The 23972-nt window shown below is 35.9% G+C and overlaps 1 protein-coding gene across 3 annotated transcripts in view; it reads left to right on the top strand.

The window, feature by feature from the left end:
- Positions 1 to 23972, top strand: part of ldah (lipid droplet associated hydrolase) — a 230683-nt gene that overhangs the window by 21727 nt on the left and 184984 nt on the right. The window contains exon 2 of one of the 3 annotated variants that reach the window (XM_052024315.1): positions 2330 to 2396. The exons of the other annotated variants lie outside the window; for them this stretch is intronic. The gene's annotated coding sequence lies outside the window, so the exon portion shown is untranslated. The remainder of the gene's footprint in view (positions 1 to 2329; positions 2397 to 23972) is intronic. 3 annotated transcript variants of the gene reach the window in all.

Below are 23972 nucleotides of genomic sequence, written 5' to 3'. Positions count from 1 at the left end.
TTGAATCATAATGATGGCCAAAGCTCTGAAGCTTTGTAGTTCCACTTGGATGAAGATACGAAGCTAAAATATTGGCGTTGCTACAACTTTAATTTTAACTAAACTTTGTCCTGTGGGATAGTAAATTCCTTTAAAACATGATAATGCTGGAATTGTCCTTGTATTTAAAAACATAATTGCATAATTTCCATTTGTCAAGGCTCAGAAAGTGCTTGACAGGGACTTGCTTTATTATGTTGAATTTTAACCTTAGAACTGGGATTAAGATATGAATCTATAAACTGGTAAAATCTGTAAGGCTTGCAGATTACAGTTCAACTCAATGCATGGTCAAAAGGTTCTGTAACAATGTGAGACATTTTAACAAGAACACTTATCAAGTACATTTGCTCTTTATGTAGCTTTAATTCAATTAATTCACAACTCCACAATTGAATATTGCAGGGAATGGAGGGATATGGATCGTGTACAGACAGAAGAGATTTAGTTTAATTTGGCATTGTGTTCGGCACAGACATCGTGGGCCGAAGGGCCTGTTCCTGTGCTGTACTGTTCAATGTTTTATGTTCTATCTGGCCTTGACATTACCCCATTTCCAAATAAAATTCATTCCTTTGCTTGATTACCAATTTGGAGCAGATTACATGATCAAAGAGACTTGTCAAATAATGTACTTCCTTTATGGTGATATAGAATCATTGCAGCTTAATGGTTTGCTTCCATCTATACAACTATGTTATATCAAACAAAATGGGAAATTAATTTTCCTTCTGGATTATTGAGGATTATTAAAGTAGCTAGTAAATTGCCCTTTGTGGCAATGATTGCTACGAGAACATTCTAGCCTTTGGATAAATGATTGAATTTCTTACATTTTATGTATCTACAGGTAGAGTGTTAACCTATCCTGTTCACTTAACTCTAATTTTAAGCAGTTTCCTGAAGGAAAGTTAGCTAAATTAATCTTACTGTCAATTAGAAGCAATTTTTATTATTGTTAAAGCTTCCTAGATTGGCAGATTTTTGAATTTTTCCATAATGTTCATAAACTCAAAAAAGGTAAAAAAAAATAACCATGTTTCTTTCTTTGTATATATTTTAAAGACTGACTTGTTAGCGTTTTGCAAAGTCTGATGTCAGGATTGTGATCCTTTCAAAATTTGTACATGAAAGCACATCTGCATATCCAGTTCCAAATGATGATTTTCAGAACAGGTAGCAAAATATTAAAAGATGATGTCCTCCTAAGAAGCTCCAGCTGCTCCATGGGGAACAGCTGGCATTTCCCTACGTAAGTGGCAGGAATTCCCATGCAAGCATGTGTGTATCTCAGTGTTCTGAACTTCTTGAGATGTGCTTGCCAACTGTTTCCTGATTGCACTCATCCATCCGGTGATGGAGCATGAGTTTCCTGCAGTTCCCCAACAGATATAGTGGTAAATCAATCCACTGAGTGTATGTCACGTTGGACTCAATGGAGGTTCATGGACTCCATCCTATTCAATGGAGAAGATTGGCTGCAAAAGGGATCAGTGAGCTTTTGGCAGTTTTTAGGTTAGTGAGATGATTTAATTTTTGATTGTCCTGAATGATCTTGAATGTTTCTGAATATCTGAGCTATTCACAAACATTCCAATTTGTTGATAATTTAAACATTTGCCTTAGTCTGGAGATATGGCTTAACTGGCTATCGGTTCTTTCAGCATTTATGTATGGCTTATCCTGGCCCTGCATGTTATGCTATTTCAATCTGAAGGGTCCTGGTTTGCTTTGGACCCAGTCGTCAAAGTTGAAGTTCACTTTATTGAAGAAGCTATCTCAAACTTTTGGTTATAATATATGCTGATGTAAGTGAATTTCGAGCCTGGGTGGGTTGCCATTGCCAGAAGAATCTGTGCCTTTAATGCGTGTCATCTTTATAAGCCCGAATATAAGATGTTTTGTGATGGTTGAGGGTTCAAATGTTTTTTGTTGTGATCTTAATCTAAGATAATATAGAATCAAGAATAATTCTTCTACGTGTACCTTGTTGGCCATCAAATTACTTATCTGCAAATATGGTTACTCGTTGGACTGATATGCTACAACCACCCAGTTTCAGCAATGCACTAGTGCACTACACTCTGACGGTGCAGTGTTTCAGATAATTCTACTTTGCAGTGCATCATAAGATGTGAATTGGTGTACTGAACACCAGGAAGAATGGTCAAGGAGGAAAGAGTGTTATGTTTGCATTTTGAGGGTAATTGTTATCCTTAGCAAGAGCATTCTGGTGTCCAAAAGTGGATTTAGAAAACCTAATTTGATATATGAATGTTTTCTTCCATAGATTTGCATCAATCTATTGGATAAAAGTCCAGTTAATGTCCAAAAAAATGGGAAAAACTTCAGAACAGGTTTTTGATTTTATAATCCTACTTTGTGCCTTAGTGTTTTGTAAATGTGTGCCAACTTTTCTTTTTGATTCCATTAACCGGGATCATGCTCAACCATACAACAAGTGACCACCTGTTTCAGTATTTAATCAGTACAGTTTTCAGTCCTTTTCCAAACGAACATTCATTAGCTGTTTTTAAGGGTCAAATCTGAGATGGGATTGACTTTTTTTTAAATGCCAAATTTTGACTCCCCCATATTTGCTTATTTGGGGGATTTTTATTGCCAGTCTCTGGGCTTGTTAGCTTCATAGTCATATTCTTCAGCGCAGTGGGTAAAGATATGTTATATATTTATATTTTATAAAAATTATACCTGCATAATTTTTCCTGTTACTTTTCAGACCAATATTTAGTTGATACAGCTGATTTTGTGATTTAGTTTCTCAAATGATGTTGGTGTTTTTGTTTCAACCATCTTTCTTCCTCTTCCTCCCCCTTCCCTCTGCCCCCCACTCAGTTTCTTTTATTAGAATTGCATTATTATTTTATTTTAGGTGGGTGAAGTAAGAATGTATGGGAGTTATTATTTATGATGATTGCCATATTGTAAAGGGGCACTGGAGATGTTGCAGGGAAGAGGTACAAGAATTGTATCAATAAGCTTTTATTTTTCAGGAAATGATGTTCAAGTTGATTCTCTTTTCACTTGAGAAAGGAAGGTTGAAGGGTGACATTATAGATGTCTTTACAATTATGAAAACCAAAAAACTGCAGATGCTGGACATCTGAATGAAAAACAGAAAATGCTGACAACAATGAGCCTGACCTGCTCAGTGTTCTCAGCATATTCTGTTTCTGTTTCTTTAAAATCATGATGAGTTTGATAGAGTGGATAGAGATAAAATGTTTCCTCCTTCGGAGAAGAGCATGTCTAATATAACATAACCACCAAGCAATCCAATAGCAAACTCAGAAACAACTTCTTTATTCCAAGAAATGGTGACAATGTGGAAATCAGTACCACAGAGAGTGGTTCAATTTAAGGGGAGGCAGGACAACTATATGAGGGAGAAGGGAATGGAGAGTTATGCTGATTGATTTAGGTGAGGAAAGGCTTGAGGGGAGCATAAATGCTGGCATGGTTTTTTTCTCTCATGTATGTCCTATGCCATCAATGGTAAACAGCAAATTTAATTATTGTTATTTCTAAAGCAGCATAGTTTACACTCATAGAAAACTGGTCACATAAAATGTGATGTTTTGTTGTAATTTATGTGGTACAATTTACCTTGCTTGGCTTTTGACTGTCCAGTTGTGTCATCAAAACAATATCATATTGTGAGACATCTCAAATTTTGTATTTTCAGGATTGTATTCTCTGAACCTGTTTTCCTTGGATTCTTGTGAACAACTGGAGAGTTGATTTATTAAGTGGCCTTGTCCAATGATTGGCAATAAATTGAGCAAGATCAACCAGAAATTGGGCTGATGTTCCTCATGTAATATCTCCACTCAGTTTTTCAATATTAAGACTGAGGGACATCAAATGATACCTGGAAGCATGTAGGTCAATTATCTAACGGACCTGGTGCATCCCATGTTGAACTACTTGTGTCTCCGACCTGCTGAGTTCCTCCAGCACTTTTTATGTATTGCTGTGTTGAAATCTGTGGTGTTTGTAGTGATATAATACTGGCTTATATATTGGTCTGTATAAAGTGCCTTGAAGGTATATAGCATGAGCTAGGTAGGCAGATATTCATCCTTCTTTTTCTGTTTCTTTGCTATTGACAGCTAAGGAGCTTTGACCCAGTTGTTTAAGCGCTGCCATTTTCCAACTACCATTAATGCAAAAGCACAATACGTTTCCTAAAGTGAAACATTTACTTATTTCCAGTCAGCAATCCTTTGCAGCAATGAAAAAGGGCAGCCTCTAAGGATATCAGTTAAATATACAGTATGTAGATGAGGTATTTTTATCCCCCTTGATAATAATTGAGTAGACCATGCCAGGTTGAAACATCACATACCTGCATTGATCTGGAAGTATCTTGAGAAACATTCGAGTTAAGGATTCAAAACATTGATGATGTGCTGCATGCTTCGCAACTTTGCCCTTCAGAGGAATATCATCAGGAATGTCATTTGATGCGGCAGAAAGCCACCAAGAAGAGCAATTTGAAGAGGATCATACATTGCACTGCTTTTATGGTTCTATCTGCCTAATGTTTATAGCGTTCACACTGTTAGAATCAGCACTGCTTTAAATCCTCCATGCAGCTCGCAAATCTGTATGGCATCTGGTTAAACACTATTCAAACGTTTGAAAACATCCTTGAAACACGACTACTACATTGTAGCCAGATTGTTATTAAATGTGCCTTTGTCAGCACCAGATGTTTGCTTCTGAGGTACTGCTCCTTGGTGATGGTATCATATGTGTGCCCATCCTCATGCTTTACCTGGCTGCTTCCTCAACAGTAGAAATGTCTGGTCCCTTCTGTGTATGCATTATGGTTTCTTGACGCTGAAGATGCAATTATATATTGTGAATGAGTCCTGAGCTGGACAAGCTAATACAGTGATGATCTGCCATGCTTGGAACTTTAGTGGTGCCGAACTGGAAGATTTTGGGGAGAGTGTGGGGACCAGGTCCCCCGTGAGTCTCGAGGAGCAAGAGAAACATTACCTTGTCAGCCACACATGAAATATAGTGTATTAATAGAGTCTTCCTGTATCTATTTCCTCAACAATACAGATCGTTCTTATGTGTTTTTCCATCTTGAGGGGAAGGTAGAAGAGTTAGCATACCACCTATGTATATCCCAGCCTTTTCATGCTGTTGAGCACTCTCTCTCAGTGCCTACTGTTTGCTCTAACAGCAAAAGTACTAACACTAATGCTGTTATTTGAAGCTCTGTCTCACTGGTTCTCTCCAAAGCTCATTGAAACTGGAAATGAGAACTATTCCCCAGCAGAACCTCAGATGTTCACATCAGCAGCTTAAGTGTCCATGGAATATGACTATTGGCCTGTAATGTTTTGATTGCAGTTGTACTTGGAGTTGTTACTTGTCCACAGTGGATGATGATTTTGGCAGCCTTTGCGCAAACAGTTATAATACTTCTTCACTTGAGTCACTATCTCCATCACACTGTCTGGAATGAGCTGCAATACTTTCGCCAGTGTTTAATAATGCTCAGAAACTGTGAGTTCCAGAGTACCATGCTCATCACACAGGATGAAAGATTTCTTCAATGATGGGGCAGCCTCAAAGGGTCATACACCTGGCCTATTACTGCAAGTTTCATTCTCTGTTTTGCTTAGAAAGTAAGATATATAAGAACTTTTAAACTTGAATGCTATTCAGTGCTGCAGTTCTTTGTGGTATCTGTAACTGGTGGTGAGCATTCTGTTCCGTTCTCAGTACATTTGAGGACTGCATCCTAAATGTGAGAACTGCAACTGGATTTTACTGTAGAAATTCTACATTGAACAGCATGAGCAGTTTTTTTTCTGAGAACAATAAAAACTCATTTAAAATCATTCTGGCATTATTTTGGGCAAAACCCGAGGGCAGAAAAATGCAAATGGAAGAGATAAATATCCAGGAAATTACCAATTAGGTAGCTAAATAGGAACATAGGAATAAGAATTTTATTTTGAAAATTATATTACTTTTAAAGAAAATAGATTTATTTCTTCAAAGTTTGTTATTAGTGTTGCAATAATATTCAATCTTTTAAGTTGATTGTCAGGATTTTACAAGAGATTTGGAAACAAAATAATGATTTGAGAAATAGTGGCAATAAGGGAAGATGTATGATTGTGCTACCAAAAGGCCAGCACAGGCACAGGTGGCTGAACAGCCTCCATTATTACTGTGGGTGACAATGATTCTATTAAATATACTAACTGCCTGGCCTTGATGCTCCTTCATTTTTTATTTGTGCATAATCTAACTGTGCCAAGACAGTGAAATTTGACTAAAGTACATGTGAAGAATGTGTAGTCCTAGTTGGAATGGATTTTAATGCTCTCTTGTTAATAATAATCGTTAAAAGTGCCTTCTCCTTAATATAGTCCTCGTGAGTCTGCTTTCTATATTCCTTGCCCCCTGTACTTTTTTGACATTCCTCTTGTTCCATCAATCTTAATCTGGTAGTGTAGCTGATTTGTTAACTTCAAATATACACATTTAAAATCTGAAATGTTACCCATTCCTTACTTATAGTTGGTCACCTCCAAACAGCAGCCTACCAGCAACAGGATAGTGCCAATCAAATTTATGACTTCCCTGCAGTCAACTTAAAGTATAAGCAAGGTGAGATTATTAAGTAAAACTACCCTGAAGTAAAAACAGACAATGCTGGAAATTCTTATTAAGTGAGGAATATGTCAGGACCTTAAAGTGTTAACTCTGTTCTTCTTCTGGCTTTTGAGTATTTGCAACATCTTCTGTTTTTATTTCATATTTCCAGCATTCACTTTTTTTTATTGTATAGCTGTAGAGCACTGACGATCTTCGTTCAGAAAGGAGATTTCCATCATCTGTATTACCTGCTTAAAGAAAGGGTTGAATTTGTATTTACACTCTTAGCATTTTCTAGGTTCTTCACAACCAACATTTTCAGGTGTGTTCATTGTTGTAATGTGGAAAACACAGGAAGACAACTTATGTATAAAAAGTTCCCAGAAGCAGTAATACAGTAATGTTGTTTTATTGATAAATATTGAATAAGTATTGCCAGAGGAGGTGGTAGAGGCAGGGTATGATGACAACATTTAAAATACATTGGATAGGTACATGGAGAGGAAAGGTTTAGAGGAATATAAGACCAAATGCAGACAAATGGGACTAATTCAGGAAGGCAATTTGGTCAGCATGGATAAGTTGGGCCGAAGGGCCTGTTTCCATGCTGTATGATTCTATGAACAGGATGCTGAGGATAACTCCCCCATTCTTCTTCGCAATAATGTTATTGGAATGTTTTATATCCACTCAAGCAGCATGATGAGGCCTCAATTTAGTGATTTATCTGACCCTTCTGTATTGGACTGAGGTGCCAATCTAGCTTCAAGGGGTCAGACTTGAATGCAGAACCAATAATATATTTGATTTCAGAATATCATCTTTATTCGTTATGCTCTGTAGGTTGTACGCTTGGTTAAGCCAGACTGCCATTTCACATCAGTATAGATAGTCTGCATTTTTATGATGAAGATTATTTTTCATCTGTCCTAAATGCCACCTCTAATATATTATTTGGCAGATCATAATTCAATATCACGTCATCTTAATAATTTGTTAATTTTCCAAGTGTCTTGAAATCATCAAAAATAATGCCTTTCTTTCTGTGGATAGCTAAGGGTTATCTCCTTAACAGTGGGATTCCTGAGTCAGAAAATTGAGAGCTCAACACCTGTTTCAGGATCTTGAGTTCATAACCTAGGTGGCATTCCAATTCAGTAATGGTGAAGTGCGGCATCACGGGAGGTGTCAAGTTTCTGATCAGCTGTTAAACCAAGGTCCTAGCTGTCCTGTTGGGTAGATGTAAAACATTTCATAGTTACTATCTGAAAAAGTGTTGTGATCATCATTTACCTCTCAACTAATATCATTCGGGAAGATTGTCCTAGACCTAGCCTGCTGGCTCAACTTGTTGCCCACAATCCTCATCCACTTGGAGTTGCTCTTTCTGGAAACTGACATTTGGACAAGCTGACCCCATGTACCTGATATGTTGTTCACAAAGTGGAATAGGCTCTGAATGGCAGGTTAGCCACTCCTGTTGTTGTTAAAGACTTTCTAACAGTTTGTAATTGTCTGCGTCAATTGGAGGCATTTGGAAACTATTCAAGTTGATTTAAAAAAACAAAATAATAAACCAACTAAAATTAAGACAATAATAATTAAAAGCATATTAAAGCACTAATAAATAATTAAAATAATATAAAGTAAGTAAAGCACTCACATTTAGTTTAAGGATCAGCAATCCTGTTCATCTGAATGGCTTTCCAATCTGAACACCAATCTTTCAGCGTATAACATTAAAAGTGAAATATAAAATGTATGTTATCCCTCTCTTCAGCAAGTCAGTGCCCTGCTGCTGCCCTCATGGTGGAACAGGCATTCAGATGCACTGACATCTGACCTTGAATATACCTCAGACCACTGTATTTGATCATGCATGTGTGGAAGTCCAAGATGTTCTGAGAGGAGAATGGCTAATTGTGGAGGCACTGTCAATCAGAATCAGGTTTATTATCACTGACATATGTCGTGAAATTTGTTGTTTTGTGGCAGCAATACAGTGCAAGACATAAACATTACAATAAATTACAAAAATAAATAAATAGTGCAAAAGAGGAATAACGAAGTATTGTTCCTGGGTTTATGGACTATTCAGAACCATTACCTGGTCGGCATCACGTGCTGTTTGTGATACTTTGCTGTGCTATCATGCTTTCCTTAATAATAATGACGATGATGATTGCAATTCAAAAGAAGATCTTACTTCCCTATAAAACACTTGTGATTGTAAGTGATATTATGCAAAATGAGTCATTCATGTTCTGCAAAAAAAATATATTTGCATATATCCATTTTATCCAATGATATATTTTTTTCTTTCTTGCTAAATCTAATATTTTGGTCATCTTAATGAGAAGCAAAATTTTCCTTATGTTGTGATTAATTTCTAATACTTGAGAATTCAAGTAATTATTTTTGGTGATTTGCTAATTTTAGTGTTTTTGAAGATTATTTGAAATTTTAAAGAGCTAGTATTTGATTGAAGTGGACATAATACACTTTTGATGTCTCAGAGTAAATATTATTACATTCTATCAATGTCTTGCAGACATTCAGTTAATGATCAATTTATTTCATACTACCAGCTTAAAATATTGTACATTACTGAATTCTAACACTGAGCTTACGTGGTCATAGTGCAATGACCAGCTACGTTCCTTTGAAGTAAATCATTGTCTTGTGCAGGCATTTCTCAGCTGTATGATATGGCAAATAAGTTATCAATGGGTCTACATGAGGTTGCATTTCTGATCCTTTGGTATCCCATTTTTTTCCTCAAGTCCCCAAGGTTCATGCTTGTAATTTATACTGTCAGGTTAATTTTAAATTATTGCCATGTAAGTTCTGTTAAACATTTTTTGAGAGACATGTCATGCCCAGCTGCTCTCTATATTTTAAACAACCTGCTGTTCAAGGCATGCACTTGATTTCCAACTGTTCACTTTTATCTACGTTATTAAATAGTCCTAAGTAGAACAGTAAATTATAAGTATAAATATTACTATCCATAAGATTTTAAATATATCCACATTGTTTAACTGTAACCAGAGAGGATGTCTTTTTTAAACCCTTAAACTGTGTTAGGATTTATGGCTTTAATAACAGCTTCAATATTTTAATAAATTCCACTTAAATATAAATGCTGCAATGCCAAGAGAGCATGCTTAAATCTAGCCAATTGTAAAAACCCGTGAAAATAGAACACTGCTGTGAACTGCCAAATGTAACTGAACTTATAATAAATGTGTTCAAATATGTTGTATGTCATTGGCAGTGGTTTCCTTAATGTTGTTTTGTCACTGACACAAATAGCCTGATGGCAATATTTACTGTATGTCACCAGCAGAATAGAGTTCTGAGGCAAGACCACCCTGTGGACTTTAAACTATAACCAATTCTCATCAATTTTATGATGAGGTTTGTCCCATCAGTTTTGCTGTATTTCATAATGCTTCATGATTTCTGTGCTGAACAGGAATACTGAGACACTATGCACTAATGTTGCAATTACATTAATCATGTATTAAGTGATTTTGCTGTAATTCTGTTTATGGTCAAATTTATCCCAACTGGACAAGGAAATTCACATGCCACTTTGGAGCAGGTCATTTTGAATATCAACTGGCAGATGGCGCTATTTCAAAACTGGAGGAGAACTTGCTTTTTATGTTCTGAATCCAAATTAATGCCATGAAATGTTATTATGATATAAAACATTTTCAGTGTTTTCATTGTAAGTTGGTAATTGAAGAATTACCACAGTTTAAGAAGAGGATTGGGATGAAGACATTTATTTGACAGTTCATCGAATATTCTTCATTACATGCAGTTATATCATAAAAGAACTGAAATACAACAATTCAACATAATGCTAGCTATTCTAAAATTTGTTTAGTTGATCTGCAACTTTTAATTTCATATAACTCTATCTTTGCCTTTCTTTCATGTATGTGTATATGGGAATTGAGCCACTAGCCTTAGCATATGTTTTAGTGGGTGGCTGGATTGTGTTGAGGGCAGATAGTGGTGGTGCTGCTGGAGTACCAAGAAAGGAAGTGATACATATTACTGTATGTAACACTATTAACAGTGTTACAATCTGCTGATTGTATTTGTTGTAATTTGTTGATTTCCTTAGCTTGGTATACATAGTCTGTGTGACAGGCAGACCAATAAATCAGAACACAAATTATTTAAGGAAAGGCACTTGTTTTGGAGAGAGCCAATGAACAAAAAAAAGTATTTTTGTCTTGTTAACTTTGTGGTTTTATATATAAGCAGTTTTTTAAGCTAATTACTATGGTATATAATTTGAAGCAAAAGGAGGAGAACTGCTTTTTAAGATTTAAGTACTGATTCTTCAGCTGAGGTAACAGGAGATTTCTTGCAGTTTGCCTATTGATCTAGGGCTGGGGCTCTGCATGGAGAAATCATTCAATATTTCCATTATTGAATGCTTTTCATTGGCTGCAGCAGAATTTTTTATATATTTGAGGACTAGTTAAGAGCTGAGATGGACTTTTGAATTCTTATCACCTACATTCCATCCATGGATCAAAGCTTTCCAACAGGCACATTCCACTTTCACACTCAGGAAATGTCCATTTGCATTAGCCATGGAGTGTTGGCAATGACAAAACTATGCCCCAGAATGGAATTGATACCTTCATAAAAGGACAAGAAATCATCATGATTGTTGATTGAGTATACTTCTCAATCACACAATACCATAATGAATTTCTGTCTTAAATCTCATCTCTAATATGCTTAATTTGAAATAAAGGGGAATGATGTGTAATTTTATTCTTTACAAACTCCTTTATATTTTAAGGGAATGTGAAGGGTAATTATTTTATGAGGAGTTGTTTTCTTTACCACTCTTTGGTCATGCAAGAATATTTAGTTGCATTTGGTGATAGTGGAGCGAATATTTATTGAAGTGTTCAGGTTGGGTTTTAAGTTCACTTTAAAATGAGGAAATATTAGTTTTTAACTTTTCACTCCTTTCCATTTGCTTTAGCAGGATCATTTTGCAAAAATGAAAGCAGGTGCAGAATAATCTAGTTTTAAAGGCTGAATTTTTATAGATTTGAATCTCTTTTCCATTGTAACAAAAAAAATCTCAAAGTTAGCAATACGACAATGAAGTGACAAACAGATGGAGGTTCCACTATCAGCTTTATTTTAAATTGGCCCAGTACTGTGAACACTATTAGCAAAATGATTACTCCCATCCTGCTCATTTACCTGCCCAAATTTCCTTATCCCACTGTTGGGATTGCTGGCAATCCTTTTGTGATGAAAGTACACTTTCTTTGGGATTCTGCATTTGCTTCTTGAAATGTATAACTAACACAAAGCCATCTGACGTTAAGTGGCACGGGCAGGATTGGCTTGTCTTTGCTGGCAGTAAATTCATTTTCAGATTTTCGCAACCATTTCACAGGATGTCAAGTTACAATGTATTCGTGTCAAGCAATGACTGGTAAAATTGGGACATACTGGTCACAGTTTGCAAGAAGTGTTCTCAGTGATAGCAATAATCCTTTGTACATTGTATTTATGCAAGACACAGAACACAATAAATAGCACAAGGACAGTGCGTAGTGCAGACTGTTGTGGCACAGATTCAAAATCTAACATCCCTGAATTCTCAAGGAGCAGGTTGGGCTGTATAGTATAGAGAAAAATACTGAGATAATGTTACGGATGAACAACCTGCAACAGATCTGGCGACTTATGATAAAAAGGGAGAAGTTGTAGAATTCAATCTTGAGTCTGGAAGGCTGTAATGTGCTCAGATGGAAGATGAGCTCCTCAAGCTTACATTGAGCCTCATTATAAGTGCAGGGGGCAACAGATAGATAGATCATTGTGGAGGATTAAACCGGCAGGCAAGAGGAAGCTCAGGGTCATCCCCATGGACCGAGCTCAGGTGTTCCACTAAGCAGTCACCCAATCTGCATTGGTTTCTCCGATGTAGAGGAGACCACGTTTTGAGCACCAAGTACAGTAGACCAGATTGGAAGAAGAGCAAGTGAATTGTTGCTTCCCCTGGAAGGACTTGTGGAGTCCATGGGTGGTGAGAAAGGAAAAGATAAAAGAATAAGTGTTACATCATAGAAGCAGAGAGGTCAGAGAGCTCACAGTTACAGTAAGCATAACTGCTGAATTAACTTAGCTATTGTTAAGAGATATGCTAGGTTAAATTGTTTTTGTTTGAAAGGATTAGTTTATGCAAGTTTTCTTGGTAGATAGTACAGATAGATACAAGGATAAATACACTTAAATGAAATCCTCAGTCATAGTCCTTTACAGGAGCAACTTCCATTTATGTATTGATTCAGATTTTGCCAGCAGTTTCCCTTGTATGTGCCGATCAGTTTGAGTTAGCTGCGCATGTGCTCGTCAACTTGAAAGTTCTGAGCTTTCTGAAAGCCGTACGCCAGCGAATTTCTATGTCTGCTTTGCTGTTGCTCTTTAGGGAGCCCAGCAAGGCAGCACAACATTGTGGCAGTTCTCCACTGCACACGGTGGGGAATCTAGTGCAGGAAGAGCGTCTCCATTAATCTAAATGCAGAGGCGTAGCCCCAAGAGGCTAATAGTTAGTATTAGTTATTTGCCATTTTTGGAGTGTCTGAACGTATCTGAATGCTTTTAGTTTAAGTGCATTTGTTTTGCTTTTTAATTTTTAATAGTTTGAATATTTTAGTAGTTTCTGAATGTTTTTGAATGTTTGTGAATGTCAGAAATATCTTGAACCAGTGTTTTGATAGTTTTGACAGCTGGCAATGTCAAGGCATGTAGCGTAACTCACAGTAACAGTGTTTCTAAGCATTTTTGTGGACTGGTTGTTCTGGCCCAATGATTATGCAGGGTCTCACTGCAATGTGTGGAGCTGGTTTCATTCAGAAAACTTCCCTCTTGAGATCCACACTAGGTAAGTACAGACCAAGTGCATAAAACAACAACATATGCAAGTAGTTTACCACTGCGTGCACATTCTGGACCAGTAACTTGAGCAGAGTATAATGTTCCAAGGTGTTTGACAGAAGTGTTAACAAACAAAAATTAATGTCAAACCACCTGAGGGAAAATTAGGGCAGGTGACAATAAGCTTCATCAAGGAACTTTTTTAAAGGAGGAATGATGGATGGTGAGGTAGAAATGTTTAGGAAGGGAATTCAAAAGTTTTGGGTCTTGGCAGCTGAGGAGAGATTAAAATTTGGGGATGCTGAAGTGGCCAGAATTTGTGGAGTGCAGGTATCTCAGAAAGATGGAGGATATTACAAGGATAGGGAAGGCAAAATCATGGAGAGGTTGAAGAATTCTGCTAATTGTATGTAAATGCACTTTGCAATTAAGGACATGTTGAGCAAAGTTTTGGATGACCTCAGTTTTTAAGGGAGCAGAAGAGGGAGGTCAACCAAGGATCTGTTGGGATAATCAAGTCTTTTGGTAATGAAGGTGCTGATGAGAGGTTTCAGCAACAAATGAGTTAAGACAGGGGCAGAGCTGGGTGAAGTTGCCGAGGTGGAAGTAAGTAATATTAGTGTTGGCATGGATATGTCGTAAGGAGTTTGGCTTAGGGTTGAGTAAAGTGCTGAGACCGTGAGCTGTCTTGCAGTGGGGGTGGGCTTCAAGTTCAGAAAAGCTATTGTCATAAAGGGGGATGGAATCAACAGGGAATGGTGATAGTGATGAGGGCCAAAGATGAAGACAGCTCACTACCATTTGAGGGCACTTGGGGATAGCAGCTTTTGAGTGTTGGCTCCATCTTTTAAGTGCAAAGAACATTTTTTTTAGCAGCTGCTATAAACCTTTTCTTGGTTTTTAGCTCAAATTGATAACTCTCCTAAGCCCCATGCATATCATAGGCTGATATATTAGGTGTGCTGTATATCAAGGAAACCACATTTTGGTTAAAACATTGTCAAACTGAAGTCTTGTCTGCCTGTTATCCTGGTGTAGATGGATGTAAAAAAAATCCCATAACAGTAATTATGCACAAAATTCTTCTGATATTGTGACCAACATTTTTCCTTCAGACTACCCCACCCCATAACCAGAGGTGTTTGCAGTTTCTACTTGAATGTGATTTTCTTTCAGGAATATAGAACATAGAAAAATAGAAGCTGGATAGGCTATTTTGGCCTGCTCTGCCATTACATACGATCATAGCTGATCCAATTTCTCAGCACTATATTCCAGCTCCCTCATCACTCACCTGTCACATCTGTCTTCTTCCTTCTTAGATATATCCACTGCCTTCTGTAGAGAGAATTTCACAGATTCTCCAAAATTTGAGTGAAAAAATTTCCTCTTATCTTAGACCTAAATATCTCCCCCTTATTTTGGCATAATCCCCTTCTAATTATTGCATTCAATAAGGTTTCTGTGATATTTTATGCCAATTCTAAAATCAATATGAATTAAACACCAACTAATTGCACTTATTTGTAGCCCTTTGATGCATCTCTAAATATGAAGATTAACTTATTAACTCATGGTCAATGAAAGATTTTAAGAACTTACCAAGGATCAGAATCAGGTTTATTATCACTGTCTTATATGACATGAAATTTGTTGCTTTGCAGCAGTAGTACAGTGCAAAGACATTAAAAAAAACTATAAATTACAAAATAAATAAATAGTGCCAAAAGGAAGGAATAATGAGGTAGTGTTCATGGACTGTTCAGAAATCTGATGGTAGATGGGAAGAAGCTGTTTCTGAATCATTGAGTGTGTGTCTTCAGGCTCCTGTACCTCTTCTCTGATGGTAGTAACGAGAAAAGGACATGTACTAGATGGTGAGGGTACTTAATGATGGATACCGCCTTCTTGAGGCACCACCTCTGAAGATATCATTGACGGTGGGGAAGATTGTGCCCATGATAGAGCTGGCTGAGTCCACAAGCCATTGCAGCCTCTTGCGATCCTGTGCACTGGAGGCTTCATACCAGGCGGTGATGCAACCAGTCAGAATGCTCTCCACCGTACATCTATAGAAATTTGCAAGAGTCTTTGGTGACATACCAAATCTCCACAAACTCCTAATGAAGTAGAACTGCTGGCGTGCCTTCTTCGTGATTGCATCATTGTGTTGGGCCCAGGACAGATCCTTGGAGATGTTGAAACCCAGGAACTTAAAGCTGCTCACCCTTTCCACTGCTGACCCCTCAATGAGGACTGATGCGTGTTCTCCTGACTTCCACTTCCTGAAGTCAAGGATATGACAACTGAATGCCAATATAGCTGAAAAATAATTGAACGTTTATAAGTTACATTTTATGCAATTAAAAATAGGTTTATTCAGAGATGGTAGATTAACCTGATTTATATTTTTTTAATATTATACAATTAATAAAACATAACAGATTACCAGTCTTAAATAAATCAAGGTATATTTTCAAAGATTTTTCTTTGAAACAGCCTCCAACAATGCTCGATCATGACAAATTCAACAATATTGAAATATGTTAGAGGGGAAACTGTGGGAAGAAGTTTGGGGAATGGATTACCCATTTGGGCATAATTTTGGGTAATGTTTTAATCCAGCATTCTCATTTGTGCCCTGAGTATAAATACTGCCCAACTAATCAATCATTAATTTTTAAAACTCTCCAGTTCCCATTGTTGTGTCTTCATTTGATTATTTTTTTGTTAAAGGAATGCTAAGTATATGATATACTGAGAATGCCATGTTTACTAACAAGTAAAAATTAAATGTTTGGCCTACCTTTTTACAAACCTTCGGGCTTCTGCATGCTACATAAAAGTAAATAGCTAAACCCACATGATCTGGAAGTCCATGGGTTAGAGTGATCTACCTGGATTCTTATCACAATTGATTTGACGGAATGGATTTTCTCCTTCTTCATGTGTGCTTTATTTTTAAAGGAATTACGTGGACATGTTTTGTGGGAAAGGCAAAGATTCTATTGCTGCATATGCATTGTGTTTTGGATAAAACAAATACCTCTTACAGTGATTATAGGCTTTAATGTGAAATCAGCCAACATATATTGCAATGGTTTTCAAAATATGTTGAGTATCCAGATGAAGCCCACTTAACTGTATGCAATTTTTTTGAGTTATAAAGATAATAAAAGGATTCTTTTTAAATGAAGGTCTTGAAAATGACTGCAATAGAATAGAATTTGGTACTGTAGGTGATAAAGCAGTCAGTGGATCTATAGTTTTTGTTTTGAAAATGAGAGTAAGCTTGTGTTTATTTCATGCCTTTTAAACTGCTGCATTGTCCCAAAGCATTGTGTAGCCAACAAATCATCTCTGAAATGTAGTCACTTTTATATTATCGGCAATTAATCTGCAAGTGACAAACATAGTGTTTGGAGTGCTTCCAGTCTGATTTTCTCTGCTGAACTAATTATTAAAAAAAGGTAATTAAAATGCTTTTAAGTATCTACATTTTATAAAGTGTTGAGCAGTAGTATATTCCATTATCTTTACTTTTTAATCTGTTTATTTAATTTATGTATTAGCTATAACTACTAGCTCCCTCAGAAGGCATTTCCTCACACAACAGTAAGAAGAGTAAAAGAACATGGTTTTTAAAAAAGGCATTGTGTTTTGAGAAATTTGTAGCATTGAGAGTTCCACTTTATCTGTAAAATTAACCCAACAACAAAATAAGTAGCCATATCAATCAAGTCTGGCAAGTAAACAAATATTGAACAGTTTCAATTTCTTTCCAAGTCCTTATTTTGTAAATTATGAACACACCAAACTATTGTAGCCTGAACAATAAGTCAGATTGGACAAATCATTCTCACAAATTAGTGGGGATTATATAATTACGCTAAAATTAACTGTACAGTAGGCAATTTCATCTTGGCTTCATTCTAGCAATCAGCTTAAAAAAGAGTTCATTTATAACTTCAGATTGACAGAGAGAATGAATAGCAAGGCCTCACGATCTCTTAGTACACATAAATTGACATTTTGTTCAATAATGTCAATCTTTAACAAGAAAGTCTAGTAATAATTTGCTGTCAGGGATACTGATAATCATGATATGTTAGGCTGCACCTGCAGTATACGTCAGTCCTAAGGTACTTCAGGCCAGATCAGGGTCAGAGCTGCAGGGGGGGATCTGGTTAATGTTCATGGAATGGACTTGCAAAAAAAAAGTTAGAAAATTTATGTAGGAGCTGCTTTGTGTGTGGAAGTTTCTACTTCAAAAGGCAAAGAATAGGATTCTTTCTTGCCAGGTTCAGCAATTTGGAGGAGTAAAAGCAAAATCATTCTTGGTGATCTCATGTTCAATCACACTGAGAAAATGTTCGTCTTCATGTTTTTAATTCTTCTTCCAAATTTTCTAGTTTCTAAGAGCATATTGTTTATCTTAATTTAGTTTAAAATTCTCTTCAGCTTTAGGTTTTGATAAGAATATTTCAGCAGTTTATCTATTGCTATCTAATCTGCTTTCATGCAATGGTTGCAAAAAATTGGTTTATGTTTTATACTGTTTTAAAAGGTATTTGAAGAAAATAAGAATAAATGGCTTTTATCCAAATGATTGTTTACTTCCTGTTGGTTTTCAGATAGTTTAATTTTACCATGTTGTTTGACAGAAGCCTGTTAAATATTATTGAAACCATTTAATTCCCATTATAATAATGAAAAATTAGTGCCTGGTATAAATGTACAACTAGATAACATAATGTGATCTGAAATGTTTGCATAATTCATTTCCTTAGAAGTTCTAAGTTCTGAACATGTAGATAATTTAAAAAGATACACCTGGCTAGAGTCTCTTAATGCTGTTGAATTATGGAAAGATTTTTATTGCTGTTCAGCATTAGATAATAAGGAATGGCAAAATACTGTGTTATGAAAAGATTTTATCATACCGTTTGTTACAAATTCTGGAAAAAAAGTTAAATTATTGTATACTACCAGAGCTGATTTTCATAGCCTTCCTTGAAATCTAATCCAAAGGATGAATAAAGAAAGAAAACTATGAACACCATAAATACACTTAATCCAAAATCAAATTATTTTTTCCCATCAAGTGTTGAGTTATCTGTGAGCAAAAATCAGAGAGATAAATCTTAGTAGGACGGGATCAGCAGCTGGCGCAACTATAAACTACTGCCATTCACCAGCATAAATAGAAGGCTTCAGCACATGCGTATCCAACAAAGAGGTCCTGAACTTGCTGACAGATTCCAAACAGTTGGAGTCGACATGGTCCCCAACAGCAGAGCACAAACTTGCTGAGATTTCCCCACCACTCACCTTGGGGAATCTGCTCATCGATCTGGTGTTAGGTCAGACCTGGCACACGATCCATGCACCCACTAATTTCAAAGAAGATTTCACAACTCTGAGGAAGACAGTAAAGAATCAGATAAGTTGCAGTTTTTTAAATTATTTGTAATGCTTTTTTTTAATCATTGAAGGGTGCTTTTGGTTGACTTAATGAGTTTATTTGAGTTTTAAATATTTTGTTTTGTTTATTTCATTTTTGGTAGATTTTTAAAACTTCTGAGTGTCAAATTTCCTCTGCAGTTTTATTGTCAGTGTTTGTTCTAGCCCACTTATATTTTGAGAGGCCCTGTTGTCAAATAGGGGTTCACTGTTCCTGACCAGCAGATTAGACATTATGGATCTGACCTAGTGTGGGACCCAATCTCAATTGCCTGAGTTATTTCCATATCCCTCTAGCCTTACTCATTCAAGTAACTGTCCAGATGCCTCTTATGTCATTGCTGTTCCTGCCTCAACCACCTCTTCACTCCAGATACCAACTACCCCTTGTGTGAAAAATTTACCCGTCAAATCCCCTTTAAACCTCCTCTCTGTCACCTTAAACCTATGTACTCTAGCTTTAGACACTCTGGCTTATCCCTGCTGCCCTTCTTAAAGAAAAGGCACAACATTAGCTATCCTCCACCTGGTACCTCACTTGTGGCTAACAATACAAAATTCTCTGCCATGGTCCCAGCAATCTCCCCTCATGAGTATATTTAGAGCAGAGGAGATCTCCTCCTGTGAATCTCCTCTTTTCATTGAGTACTAGAATCTTAGCTGCAGATTTATTTTTAAAACTTCCTTGCATCTGACAATAACATTTGGGACTAAGACCAATTTTCTCGTTGAGCTAATCATTTCAATAAAATAATAAAGTTAAGAAAATCTTATTTACTACATCTATGCTCCAAGTTAAATTTGAAAATTCCATACTGGAAAAAAAACCATCGTGTATGCCGTTGTATAATTCCATTAGTGGAAGAGTGAAAACATGGTTGCACTTTAAAAAAGCTTCTCTTCATCCTATCCTATTCCTTTATCTCTTGGAAGATTCAAGCTGTTTTGGTGCATGCAAGTGGATGTGTGGAAGGGAAAGGACAGGAGTGGATTGAGTAGAGTCTGGTGGGAATACCAGTTTTATTTTCAACCAGTGTGAAGTGACATGCAATAAAAGGAGCAATGATAATGTGGAATTTGCTGTATCACTTTTACACCATTATTCATCGTTCTGCTACAGGGAAAGTCAGATGTTTTAATTAGGGGATAAACTAACCCTTTGTCAAATACAATTACTTCATTTAAACAGAGTGTATAGTGGCAAAGCGAACTGAAAAGCCTGATTATTGCAATGAGTCTTCTATTTGCCATAATTCTTATGGGATAAAATATTACATGAGGCAGCATCCTTTCAGACTTGCTGATATAAATGATCCTCACTGCTGAGAAAAGATAAGATCAAATTATGTTTTCTTATTTTGCCATTATTATCATTCTTTAACCGAGGACGTTGATGTACTACATGTGTAAAACCAGCATTTTGGGATCTTAATTATTTTTCAATTGTCATTAGTTTGGGAATTACAGATGTAGAGAAAAGGGGAGTCCTATTTTGTTGTAGCTAGTTTACTTTTTCTTGATGGTGCATTTTCCATTGATCTTCCTCTGGAAAATTGTCAGATGTATCACAGCATGAAAAAAGTTTGTAATCTAATGTTTCAAATAAAGTTGCATAGTTGTCCATGTATCATTTTGCCAACAGGAAACTTCTTATTCAAATGACTTCATATTATTCAAATGACTTTATCAAAAGGAACTATCATAGTATGGCCAGGTTTTATTACCTTGTCTCTACTAATTTTGTACCTGTGTCTTCTGTAAGAATCTTTTTTTTACTTCAACAATTGCTATAGGCTTTCAAAATGATTTGCATTAGATTTACAAAAAGAATTTGCAAATTTTAAATTTTCAATAGATTGTTCACTTTTTTCATAATTTGATGAAAACACCATGCTTTGAACTAACCAGTAAAATGAAAAAGCTAGTAAAGAGTATCTAACACTTCTACTCATGCTAAGAACTACTGTATTATTATGGTTCAATACAGTCTCGTTACCAATAGCTATTACAACTTGGCCTTTGCTTTTCGTCTGCCACTTGAACTGACTGAACTGACATGGATTTTCAGTGGTATTTGATACTTTGACCTGTTGCTCTCTTTAAGGCTTAGAAAGTAAACACCTCTTTCCTTGATTGAATAAAATACCATTAAGGCCTAATAATTTGTCTGGGTCACCATGCAGGCTACATAGTTTCAGTTCATTGTTTTTCCAGCATAAACATTTTCTATTTAGGGTTACTTGAGAAAACTGTCTATAGTATACAAGTTGAAATTTTAAGCCACAAACACTTAAACAAAACAGATTTTTCAGAACAAAATTTTCAAGCTTTGTTCTCCAAAATAAAAGTTTAATTAAGTCAACGATGTGTTGAATCTTATCCATTCAGCTCTCATGGTTAACGTGTATTAAGCATTTCAGTTTCTGAGCATGATTAATGTACTGCAGTCTTCAACGACTTTGTGGGAATTTTCAGAATTTATCGTGTAGCTGCTGAACTAAGTCAATATCTAAGTGAAAGTAGAGGTACTGCCAGAATTGCTTTGTTCAAATGAAGGAATAGTTGAGTGTAGTTCTTTCCAAACAAGATTTTTATCTTTTGTGATTTAGCATAGATTGAAATTGTAAATCCTCTTGACTGAAACTACATTTAAGCTGGTATCTTTGTTCTCTCTCTATGTCTGTAATTGCAGGGTACAATATATGGATCCCAGATCTCTCTTTGCTATTGTTAAGGTTGTCACAGAAAATATTTTTGCAACCAAAATATACTGCACTTAGGACATTTTGTTAGGTAGTTTAATCATTATTGTGTGACCTAATACATAGAAAATTTGCAAACCATTAGTTGATTATCTCCTTCTGAATAATTTTTTGTTAATACCAGCAAACTTGTGTCTAACCCAAGAAAAGATTATTCATTCATGTGAGGAAAAAATTGGCCTGTGGTATTGTTTCTGTGGAATTATGTGTGAAAAGTTAAACAGAGAATTAGAATTTTTTTGAAGGAAGAAAATATAGAAGCTCTCTTGTATTTGTACTGCAATCTTTAACAACATTTGCATTTTTTTCATTTGAGAAAACAAACTTGTGTAAATATACATTGTAATGATTAAGAAAAAGAGTTTTCAAATTTCCATGTTGATTTACCTTTTGAGTTCCAGAAACAAACAAAAATTTGAACCTTGCAAAATGTTACAGGATTTCAGGGTTAGTTCATGACAGTTCTGTTTCCATTGGGATACAAATAGGACAAAGCGGATTATTTTATGGAGACTGGGAGTTAAACTGATATTTGGGTTAATTGCACTTTTATGGGGTGAGAAAAGAATGTTGGCTCAGATTTTACAGTACTAATGAGAATGAAACTATTGCTATTCACCATCAATATTCTATGAAACTGACAGCAATTTCAGAACATTTGCACATGCTTAGTCTAAGAGAGAAATCCCAAAGTTGCTGTCAGTGATTCAGCATTCCTCCACAAGTTGCACCGTTTGCAACCTTCTCCAGTGGATTGACGTGAACTAAAGCTATTTGCAAGTTTGCCTTACTGTAAGATGATCTGAAAACTTAAAGTTTATTGCATTTGGTCTAAGTGAATTTTTATTGGTGTGCAAAGCTATAAATACTGTTTAGCAAATTCTCTGGCTCAAAAGGTCTAATTTTTATGTAGATTTATTGTAATTTCTTCACACAAATATTTCAGAAGGTAATATCTTTTTAAAACAAATTAAAAAGTTTGTTTTTTCAAATTCTACCTCAATCATATGTAGATCTGCCCACCTTTATTTTGCACTCCTTCACGTTTTGCTACTGTGGTTGGCTGCTCAGCTGGTTTAATGGTATTGAAGCTGCTGGACATCAGGATTCCACAGAATTGACTGGGTCATTTGGCGTATTATGCCAATGCCAGTTCTTCAGAAAAGTTACCAATTATTCCCATTCTCCTGTTCTTTCCCCATGGTTGTGCATTTTTTTTTCCTTTTCAAACATTTATTCAGTTCCCCTTTGAAAGTTGCTGTTGAATTTGCTTTCACCGTCCGTTCAGGCAGCAAATTCCAGATGATAACTCAATAGAAGTGAAAAAAGGAAAGTCATTGGAAATCTTAGATTCAAAACAAAAATGAAAAATTTGGGTGTACACACTGAGAAGCTGTCTGAAGGGAAAGTAAAACAATGTTCTATTTTGAAATCTCGCATCTGAACTGTCAAATATTTCTTGTAAATATTGATAACTGTTGCACTTCAATATTTTTACATCTGCCTTGCTATTATATAACCAGATATAAGTAAAAAATTATGAAATAAAGCTGTATATTTTGAAATTAATTTCCATATGCTGTTGTTGGATAGTAATTTTCAAACTGGCCCTTGAACAAAATTTGCAAATGATGCTTTTTCACATGGGACATCTACAAACATACATTTCAACGAATTGATTGTTGTAATACCAGTAAATCTGTGGTTGGTCATGTTTGTATAATAAGCTATAGACCTGATTCTGTTTGTGAATTATTTACTTTAATACTCAAACAATTGAAATCTTGATGATTGAAAAGAAATCTGAGCTAATGGAGTCAAAATGACTCGAGGATCTCTGAAAAATGAAGCATTCTTTAAGATGCTTATGCACGTCTGCTTTAAGTATAGCTTTCAACCTTTTCCAGATGTAATGTGGACACCATAACTATCTGCTTAGCACTTTAGTAGAGAATGATGTCAATCCTTTTGTTTCACGAGCAGTAATGACAACTTTTAGGATCTTCTTATCGCCACCAATAATTGGTCTCTGTGACCATTGATTTGGATAACTGTGAATATTTTGTATGGTTTCTGCACTAAATCTCAGAAAGCTAATAGCATTTGGAAATTTTGAGCTGC

This window comes from Pristis pectinata, chromosome 10, assembly GCF_009764475.1.
Source record: "Pristis pectinata isolate sPriPec2 chromosome 10, sPriPec2.1.pri, whole genome shotgun sequence".
NCBI lineage: Eukaryota > Metazoa > Chordata > Chondrichthyes > Rhinopristiformes > Pristidae > Pristis > Pristis pectinata.
Note: the sequence above shows the minus strand (reverse complement) of the source record. Positions and strands in the feature narration are given on the sequence as shown.